The sequence below is a fragment of the Carcharodon carcharias genome, chromosome 4 (genome assembly GCF_017639515.1).
Source record: "Carcharodon carcharias isolate sCarCar2 chromosome 4, sCarCar2.pri, whole genome shotgun sequence".
NCBI lineage: Eukaryota > Metazoa > Chordata > Chondrichthyes > Lamniformes > Lamnidae > Carcharodon > Carcharodon carcharias.
In genome coordinates, this window is record NC_054470.1 from 144,026,431 (window position 1) to 144,037,363 (window position 10,933).

Sequence of the window (10,933 nt, forward strand, 5' to 3'; positions counted from 1 at the left end):
TTTCTTGCCAGCGGATTGGAGGATCTTATGAAGACACCCACTGATGGTTCTTCTCCAATACCTTGAGATGCCTTGAGATGTCCAAGTCTCCCAGGCATTTATGAGCTTGGAGATCACTACTGCCCAGTAAACCATGATCTTAGTCAGTCTCGGGTTCAACATCCTGGTCCTCAAATACTCTTTTCCTCTGTCAGCTGAAGGCTGAGCTGGCACATTTGAGCCAATGATGAATGTCACCATCTACATCTACCATTGTCAAGTGTAGGCTCCCAAGATGTAGAAAATGGTCCATATTTTCTCTCACAATTGATCATAATCGATGGGGGAACTGTGTTTTGGAGACGGAATCAACAATGACCTCGAGCTCAGTTCCTGAGTGAGTGCACAAATAAGCGTTATCTGCATACTGAAGCTCAATTACTCAGGTTGGAGTGATTTTGGTTTTGGGTTGAAGGTGGTATAGATTGTACTGTTTCCTATCTGTTCAGCACATTATCTCCATGTGTGTGGGTAGTTTGCTGGAGGTGAGGTGCAGTAATGCAGCGAGGAAAATGGAGGAGGGTTGCTGCAGTAACACAGCCTTGTTTAAACCCAGTCTTCATAAAGTCTGTGGTGATTCTGTTGCTGAAGATCACGGCTTGCATGTCATTGTGGAGTAAACGGAGGATTGTGACAAGTTTCTGACGGTAGCCAAATTTGAGGAGGATACTACATTATCCTTTATGGTTGACAGAGTCAAAGGCTTTCATGAGGTCTAAAAAGACCCTGTACAGCGGTTGATGCTGTTCCTTGCATTTTTCTTGAAGTTGCCATGCAGTAAAGTACATACTGCTTTGCTGGCTATATAGTAATTGTAAATACAAACAAGAAGGGTCCTGTACAGTCTTTCACACTTGGCTTAGTCTACCAGTTAATATGGCCAGGGTCATTTCTTATTAGTTTGCTCATATTGCACATGGTGGTTGGGTGGGTGGTGATGGCGGGAATGGGAATGGCAGATAGCATTTTGAAAGACTGGTGTTTTATACAACTTTGGCACAAGAATTGAATATAACCTTGCCAATCTGGAATTGTAGTTGGGGTTGGGACAATAATGGACAAATGAGATCCCATGTTGAAAGTATTGCAGACTGGCTGTGGGATACTGCGTTCAATATTCACTGGATACTTTAAACATTACATTTTTCTTAAACTCCATCATTTAATGTATCATTTGACTATCATGTTATCTCTTCTTGGGTTTTAGAATGCAGTTAGCACAGCTCTATGAAAAATATGCATATGCAGAGCTCTGCAATCATAAGAACATAAGATTCCCAAATTAAAAATAATTTAAAAGAGAGATATCTTAATTCAACAACAACTCACATTTATATTTAAGCAAAATATTGCGGATGCTGGAAATCTGAAACAAAAACCGAAAGTGCTGGAAAAACTCAGCAGTTCTAACATCATTTGTGGAGAGAAAGAGAGAGTTAACGTTTTGAGTCCATATGACTCTTCTGCTTCTGCTCTGAAGAAGTCATTCAGACTCGAAACGTTAACTCTCTCTTTCGCTCCACAGATGCCGTTAAACCTGCTGAGTTTTTCCAGCATTTTCTGTTTTTGTTTCACATTTATATTGTACCTTTAACATTGAAAATCATCCAAAGGTGCTTCACAGAGGTGAATTAGACAAATAGATACTGAGCCAAGAAAGGAGATCTTGGTCTTTCGTAAAATTCTTTCAAGGGATGTGGATGTCACTGGCTAGGTCAGCATTTATTGCCCATCCCTAATTGCCCTTGAGAAGGTGGTGGAGGACAGCCTTCTTGAACCACTGCAGTTCATGTGGTGTAGGTACACCCATAGTGTTCTTAGGGAGGGAGTTCCAGGACTTGATCCAGTGACAGTGAAGGAACTGTGATGTAGTTTCAAGTCAGGATGGTGTGTGGCTTGGAGGGGAGCTTGCATGTTCCCATGCATCTGTTGCCTTTGTCCTTCTAGGTGGAAGAGTTCACAGGGTTGGAAAGTGCTGTCAAATAGCCTTGGTGATTTGCTGCATATTTTAGATGGTACACAATGCTGCCACCGTGTATCGATGGTGGTGAGAGTAGATGTTGAAGATGGTGAATGGGGTGCCGATCAAGCTGGCTGCTTTGTCCTGGATGGTATTGAGATTCTTGAGTGTTTTGGAGCTGCACTCATTCTGGTAAGTGGAGTGTATTTTATCACAATCCTGGCCTGTGCCTTGTAGATGATGGTTAGGCTTTGGAGAGTCAGAAAGTGAGTTACTCTGCACAGAATTCTCAGCCTCTGACCTGCTCTTGTAGCCACAGTATTTATATGACTAGTCCAGTTCAGTTTCTGGTTAACAGTAACCCCTTGGTTGTTGATAGCGGACTGCTTTGTCCTGGATGGTGTCAAGCTTCTTGAGTGTTGTTGGAGCTGCAGGTGGACAGTATTCCATCACACTCCTGACTTGTGCCTTATAGATGGTGGACAGGCTTTGGAGAGTCAGGATGTGAGTTATTCATTGCAGAATTCCCAGCATCAGACCTGTTCTTGTACCCACAGTATTTATATGGCTGGTCCAGTTAAGTTTATGTTCCCTAATTGGCCTGATCCTCCTCTTACTCCCCACTTACTGTTTACATGCTGGTTACAAGATTTTGGGTTCCCTTTTATGTTGATCTATTCTCATATTCTCGCTTTGTCAGTCTTATTTTCGCCTTCACTTCCCTTCTCAACATATTATATTTGGCTTGCTTCTCTCTGAAGAATTCACTTGACATGCAAAAAACCCTCTTTTTTTGTTTCATCATAATCTCTATCTCTCTCGTCATCCAAGGAGCCCTGATCTTCCCAGGCCTTTCTCTCTTGCTGGAATGTACCTAGCTTGCACCTGACATTTCTCTCCCTTAAAGATTACCCATTGTTCCATTACAATTTTCCCTGCCAAACGTTGGTTCCATTTGACCCTGGTTGGACCCCCTCTCATTCCATTGAAGTTAGGCCTTTTCCAATTTTTCCAACCAACTTTAGATTGCTCCCTGCTCTTCTTCATTTCTAATATAAACTTTATGATACAATGTTCATTCTTACCCAAATTTCTCATCAGACTCAGCAATACCTCCTTTCTTGTTGGGCTGAAAATATACTGGTCAGGGAAGTTCTCCTGAACACATTGTAGAAATTTCTCCCTCTCTTTTCCCTTTACTCTAACATTATCCCAATCAACATTGGATAATAGAAGTGCTCCAATATCACCTGTTTTCGTTCTTGCATATTTCTGTAATTTGCCTGAAGGCTTTCTCCTCCATATCTCACTCGTTCTCTCTCTCTCTCTCTCACTATTTGGAGGCCTATAGAATGCCTTCAGTAACCTGATCATATCCCTGAAAGGGTGGTGGAGGCAGGTTCGATCAAGGTATTCAAGAGGAAATTGGCTTGCTACCTGAAAGAAGAGAATGTGCAATGCTATGGAAATAAGGCAGGGGAGTGGGACTAGGTGGAATGCTCTTTCAGAGAGCCAGAGCCAGTGCAGACTTGATGGGCCAAATGGCCTCCTTCTGGCACTGTAAAGATACTGACATTTGCTTCTTAACTTTGCTGTCTTTGCCCCCTCAAGGACATCTTCTCTTCAATACCTTCCCTAATGAGTACTGTCACCCACTCGAGGTCTCAGTTCACTGCTGGATCCCAGGCCAGAAGTTAGTGATGACAGGTTGGGGGATGTGGATTGGGGTTTGGGGGAAGGTGGGTGTGGTCGGTAGCAAGAGCAGACGTTAGCTCTCAGCACCGAGTCTCTTAAATGAGGAACACCTTCCACCCCAACAGCATCCCAGAGCCTGCAAGAGACTCCTGACAGGGTTTGTTTGTCGTGCTTCTCACATGACAAGCGCTCTGCCCATCATTGGGTTAAATACAACAGGGGGCAGAATGAGGTCCTGAAGTGGCATTAATTACATCTATTGGCAGTTGGGTGCAAAGGCTGTCCACGGGCCTTAAGTGGGGTGAAGGCAGGAAGGTGGCATGGTCCCTACATGATACCCACCCACCCAATTAAATGCTACCCACCACCAAACTCATCATGGGGGAGGTCTTTAGATTCAACCTATTATCACTGTTATTCTGCATCTTGCATTTGATGACTGTCGGCAATGCCAGGATTTCTTGATGAATCCATTGATGACACAAAAACCGTCAACAAAACATTCACTAGATTAACAGGCTAGAAGATTGATTCTGTTATTCATCCAGAAGGTTTAATATATGCAAAAAATACAGCAACTTAACAACCTCATATCATAGAATGTTCACAGCACAAGAGGAGGACATTCAGTCCATTGTGTCCATGCTGGCCCTTTGCAGGAGCAATTCAGCTAGTCACTCCCCTGCTTTTCCCTGTAGCCCTGCAAATTTTTTCTTTTCAGATAATGATCTTTTGAAAGCCTCAATTGGCGCTGATTCTACCAGTCTCAAGCAGTGCATTCCAAATCCTAATAACTCGCTACATGAACAAGTTTTCCTCCTGCCTCCATTGCTACTTATACCAATTATCTTAAATCTGTGCTCCCTCATTCTTGATCCTTTCACCAATGGGGATAGTTTCTCCCTATTTACAGTGTCCAGACCCTTCATGATTTTGAATACCTGTATAAAATCTCCTCTCAGCCATCTCTTTTCAAGAACAGTCCCAACTTCTCCAATCTTTCTATGTAACTGAAGCTCCTTATCCCTGGAACCATTTGCATGAATCTTATTTGCACCCTCTCTAATGCCTTCACATCCTTCCTAAAATGTGGTCCCAGAACTGGACACAATACTCCAGCTGAAGCTGAACTAGTGTCGCATACAGCTTTAACATAACATCCTTGTTTTTGTACTCCATGTCCCTATTTATAAAGCCAGGATACTGTATACTTCATTAATTGTTCTCTCGACCTATCCTGCTACTTCCTATGACTCAAAAAGACTTTTTTTATGCCTTTTGAAAATTTGCAGAATACCCTGCCAGAGTTATTGTAGAATCCACACCTTTGACATTTCTACAACCATTATGTGAGGAATTCAACTAATTGCAATGCATCTTGGTGCATATGACAACTCCACAACAATCCTTTAGTGTGAATTTGGGCTTCACTTTGCATGAGTCACCCATTGTGGGATAGGCCAAACTTGTCAACCAGATCTATTTGGGTTTAAAGATATACTTTAAAGATTGGACAGTATAACAGTAGGGAAACGGTGGCTTGGTAATAATGTCTCTGGACTACTAAACCAGAGACCCAAGTTAATGTTCAGGGGGCATGGGATCCAATCCACCATGGTGGCTGGTAGAATTAGAATTTGATTAATAAATCAGGAATATAAAGCTAATCTCAGTAATGGTGACCATGAAACTATCTTCAATTGTTGTAAAAACCCATTGGGTTCACTAATGTTCCCTTCAGGAATGGAAACCTGCCTTACCTGGTCTGACCTTTATGTGACTCCAGATCCACAGCGATGTGGTTGACTCTTAACCATTCTCTGAAATGATCTAAGCAGCCATTCAGTTCAAGGGCAATTAGGGATGGGCAATAGAGGATGTCCTTGCCAGCAATGCCTGCATCCTGTGAAAGAATAAAAAGTACCTAGCAATTTTTTTGTTTCTGAAACCATTGGTTTAAAATCTAGATTAGATTAATAAAATGAAAATTTTATACAGAAACAAAAATAAAAGAAAATTATTTTCAGCAGCCTTGACCCAGGCCTTAATGGAAGTTGGCAGGTTTAATGCTCCTCAATAATGCCTTACACTGTGCTCCCTCGCATATCTCTGATCATTCTTGTGGAAGCAGCCAGTAGGTAGTACATGACAGGTGAGAAGACAGAGCAATTTTCTCTCAAGATAGTGCCATAGCAGTTGAATGCAGCAGACTCTTCTAAAGATTGAAGTGCTGCCAGATAGCAGATAGACAGAGGTGACCACTGCATTTTGAGGTGTAGCTTCAATTGTTGTTTTTTTTCCCTGACTCCATTGTCAGTGGAGCCTCATCAAATCCCTGCATCTACACTAGACTGAGAAACAGTGACAATACAACTCGTCCCTCCACAATAACTTATTCATAAAAATTATTCTTCAATATTGCCATTGCTATTTGGAAAATGGGATTAGAATAGATAGGTGCTTGATGGCCGGCACAGACATGATGGGCCAAAGGGCCTGTTTCTGTGTTGTATAACTCTATGACTCTGTGACTCTATGAGTCATGCACATATACACCCAGGTACCTCTACTTCTGCACCCTCCTTAGAATCGTGCCCTTAATGTCTCTCTGCATTCTTCCTACCAAAATGAACCACTTCACATTTCTCTGCATTAAATTTCATCTGCCACTTGTTTGCCTATTCCACCAAATATAGACATCCTTAGAAGTTCTACATTACCCTTTTCATGGTTCACAATACTTCCAAGTTTTGTATCAACCACAAATTTTGAAATTGTGCCCTCTTTACCAAGTCTAGGTCATTAATATATATCAGGAAGAGCAGGAGTCCTAACACCAATCCCTAGGAACTCCATTATAAACCTTTGTCCTGTCTGAAAAACAACCATTCACGATTCTTTGTTTTCTGTCACTCAACACATTTCGTGACTGTCACTTTTATTTCATGAGCTATGACTTTCCTCACAAGTCTGTGTGGCACTTTATCAAATGTCTTTTGGAAGCTCAGGTGCACCACATCAATTGCATTGCCCTCATCAACCTGCTCTGATACCTCATCAAAAAACTCAAGCAAGTTAGTTAAATATAATTTGCTCTTAACAAATTCATGTTGACTTTCCTTAATTAACCCGTATTTGCCCTTGTAACTATTAATTTTGTCCTGAATTATCATTTGTAAAATCCACCCATCACTGAGATTAAACTAACTGGCCTGTAGTTGTTGGATTTATCTTTAAACTATTTTTGAACAACACTTGCAATTCTCTAGTACTCTGGTACCGGCCCTGATTCTAAGGAAGATTGGAAAACTCTGGGCAGTGCCTCTGTAATTTCCATTTTCGCTTCTTTTGGTATCCTTGGATGCATCTCATACTGTTCTGGTCCCTTATCAACTTAAGTACAGACAGCCTATCCAATACCACCTCCTTATTAATTGTAATTGCTTCAATTGCCTGAACTTCCTCCTCTTTCGCCATGACCTGGGCAGCATTGTCTTCCGAGGTAAAGACAGATGCAAAGTATTTTAATCTCTCAGCCATGTCCCTCCTTCCATGCTTAAATTTCCTTTTTGGTTCCCAATCAGCCCCACTCCTCTTATCACTCTTTTACTATTTACATATCTATAGAAGATTTTTAGATTCCCTTTTATGGTAGTTACCGGTCTCTTCTCATACTCTGTCTTTGCTCCTCTTATTTGCTTTTCCGATTTCTCTCTGAATCTTCTGTATTCGGGAGGTTCTCAATTGTATTTTCTATCTGACATCTGTCATAAGCACACTATTTCTGCTTCATCTTAATCTCTACCTCTTTTGTCACCCGGGACCTCTGGATTTGTTTGCCCTACTTTTCCTCTTTGTGAGAATATACCTTGGCTGTACTTAAACTATCTTTTTTAAAGGTAGTTCATTGTTCAGTTACAATTTTGCCTGCGAATCTTTGTTGCAATTTATCTGGGCCCAGATCCATTCTTATCCCATTGAACTTAGCTTTCCCCCAGTTAATTGTTCTTACTCTGGATTGTTCCTTGTTCCTTTCAATAGCGAACCTAAAATGTATGATAAAATGATCACTGTCCCCTAAATATTCCCCTACTGACACTTGATCCACTTGGCCCATCTCATTCCCAAGAATTAGGACAAACAATGTTTTCTTTCTCATGAGACAATTCTTCTGAACGCACTCTAGGAACTTGTGCCCACTCTACCCTTTACATTGCTACTATCCCAGTCTGAATTCAGATAATGTAAGTCCCTCACTATAACTACTCTATAATTCTTGCACCTCTCAATTTTCTTGCACATTTTTTCCTCTATGTCTTTCCCACTAGTTGGTGGCCTATAGACTACAGCGAGAAATGTAATTGTACCTTTTTTTATCCTTAGCTCTCGCCAAATATATTCTGTCCTTGACCTCTCTGGGACATCCTCTTTCTCCAGTACTCAAACATCTCCTTCATCAATATGCCCAGCCCTCCTCCTTTCCTTCCTTTCCTATCTTTCTGGAACACAATGGGTCAAATCTTCCAGTCTCTGGATCATCAGAGACAGGGCATATGATCAAAGATACGCATTGACACCTTGTAGAAGTCCTGATGCCTGGTCCTATGTGGGAATTACCCAGGAAGTTTAAACTTCTGATAGACAATTCTCCTGTTCCTTGGGACCCTCCTTACTCTGAGTTAGAGTTGGAGACTCGGGACAGTTCTGCAGTACTTACCTGGGTAGTTACCCAGGAAATTTCAGACAGATTAAAACTTAGTCTAACATCTGGTAACTACACAATTGATCCCCAATCTTACCCCTGACCCCTCCAACTGCCCACTGACCTCCTGATGTCCCTCCAGCCACCCGACTATACCTCTGATCCCCTCCCCGACTATCCCCTTGACCCGAGGTGACTAACCATACCTGACTGTGCCCCCAACCTGACTGCCCCCTGACATCCCCCCCCCACTGACTTGACCACCCCCAATGCAATCCACCTATCCCCAACCTCCTGACCAGACCCGACCAGCCCTCTGACCACCCAACTACCTCCCTGGCCCACCGGCTACTTCCTGACCCAATCCGACTAGCATCCCCAACCAGTCCTGAATACACCCACAACTCGACTATACTCCCTAACCAAGCTTGACCAGGTACCCAACCTCCTGACTAACCATGACCACTTGACAAACCCCTCAACCAGCCCTGACTATCCCCTACCCACCTGACCACCCCTCCCAACCACCAGCCTACCCCACCAACCAGATTAGACTACCCCCTGATCACCTGTCTGGCCTTCCTGATCAAATCTGACTATTGCCAACCACGCAACTATGCTTCTCGACCACCCAACTACCTCACTAAACCAATCTGACTACCCCAACCCATCTACCACCTCACCCACTACTTATCCACCCTACTCAGTTACAATCCCACCCACTTATCTACACCACCCACCCTACCCACCAACTCACTTACTCATCTACCCATCTTACCCACCTATCCACTTACCCACTTTCCCTACTTACCCACCTATCAACTAACTCACTCACCTAATCATCCGTTCACTCATTCATTCACTCGCATTAAGACTGGATCTTTCAACTTACCATACAGCAGCCTGTGCTGTAAAAAAGTGGCATATCCTGTCTTCCCCAGCTCTATTCTGTTCCAATAGAATTCCCCAAATGATGCTGCATTACGCATTTCTGTGGAAGCCAGGCTCAGAAGGTTCAAGATGAAATGCGCAGCAACATCGAGTCAGGGGAATTTTCGAGCACAGCAGCGAGTTGACCATCATTGCCGCTGCTTGGAAGATCTGAGCCCTTGTATCCAGGAATATTTAATCTCTCGTCCTACCCTTTGAGCCAGGTCTCTGTTTTCACCATAATATCATATTTCCACATGGCTTTCAGCATCTGCAACTGACCAAACTCCGCGCATTCCCATACATGCACATTAACCTTAATTTCAACTTTGTTACTTTCCCTTTTACAATCAACTCACCGATGACCTTTATTTCCTACTCTAGTACTGCCTGTCTTTCCCAATATCCTTTGCACCTTGTTATCCCTCTCAAGCATTACCTCCTGGTTCCCACACCCATGTCAAGTTAGTTGAAACCCTCCCCAATAGCATCAGCAAATCACCCGGAAGGAAATTGGTTCAGGTGCAACCCATCTGGCCTTTATAGGTCGCATCTCCCTATCGCCACCCCCCGCCCCACCATAGAAGAGATCCTAACGCCCCAAGAATCTAAATCCCTCCTTCTTACATCATATTTGCAGCCACGCATTCATCTGCTTTATCCTCTATTTCTATACTCACGCATGGTACTGGACGTAATCCGGAGATTAATACTTTTGAGGTTCTGTTTGCTAATTTCTTACATAGCTCCTAAAGTCTGACTACAGGACCATGTCCCTCTTTCTACCTATGTTGTTGGCACCGATGTGGACTATGAACACTGGCTGTTCACCTTTCTCCCTCCGAATGTTCTGCAGCCATTTAGTAACAGCCTTGAACCTGGCACCATGGAGACAACACATCATCCCTGGATTCATGTCTGCAATTGCAGACGTGTCTGTCTGTTCCCCTAACTATTGAATCTTCAATCACTATTGCTTTTCCAGTCTTCTTTATGCCACCCTGCACAGCTGAGCCAGCCATGGATTTGGCTCTGGCTGCACTCCCACTATGAACCATCATCAGTATTCAGAGCTAAATACTGGTTGGAGAATGATATGTATTCAGGGGACACCTGCACTACCCCCCTATTTCTTCTTAACTGTCCGTTGGTCACCCAGGCCTCTCTCCCTGCATACCCTTAAGCTATGGGCTGACCACATCTAAAGATGTGCTATCCACGAAGCTCTCAATCTCACAATTGCACGTCAGTGATGCCAGCTGCTGCTCGAGCTCTGAAACCCGGAGTTCAAGCTGCTGAAGCTGACAGCACTTCCTGCACAAATGGTTACATAAATAGGACCATTGTCTTGAGCCTAAAGTTCATCAAGATCCACAGAAATGCTATGGATTTGCAATAGACCTTTTAAAACCAGAGACAAATTGGAGGTATTCATATCATTTTTTAAAAAAGTTTTGTTTGTTTTGATAGCTTCCCATTTTATGTTCATTTGTACCACATGCCAATTCCAGACTAGGAGGGCAGATGGGTGATCTGTTCCCATACTCTGTTCCACTTTTGAGTTGGATAATAGTAGGTGTGTGAGAGTGGCACAGGCTGACTCATCT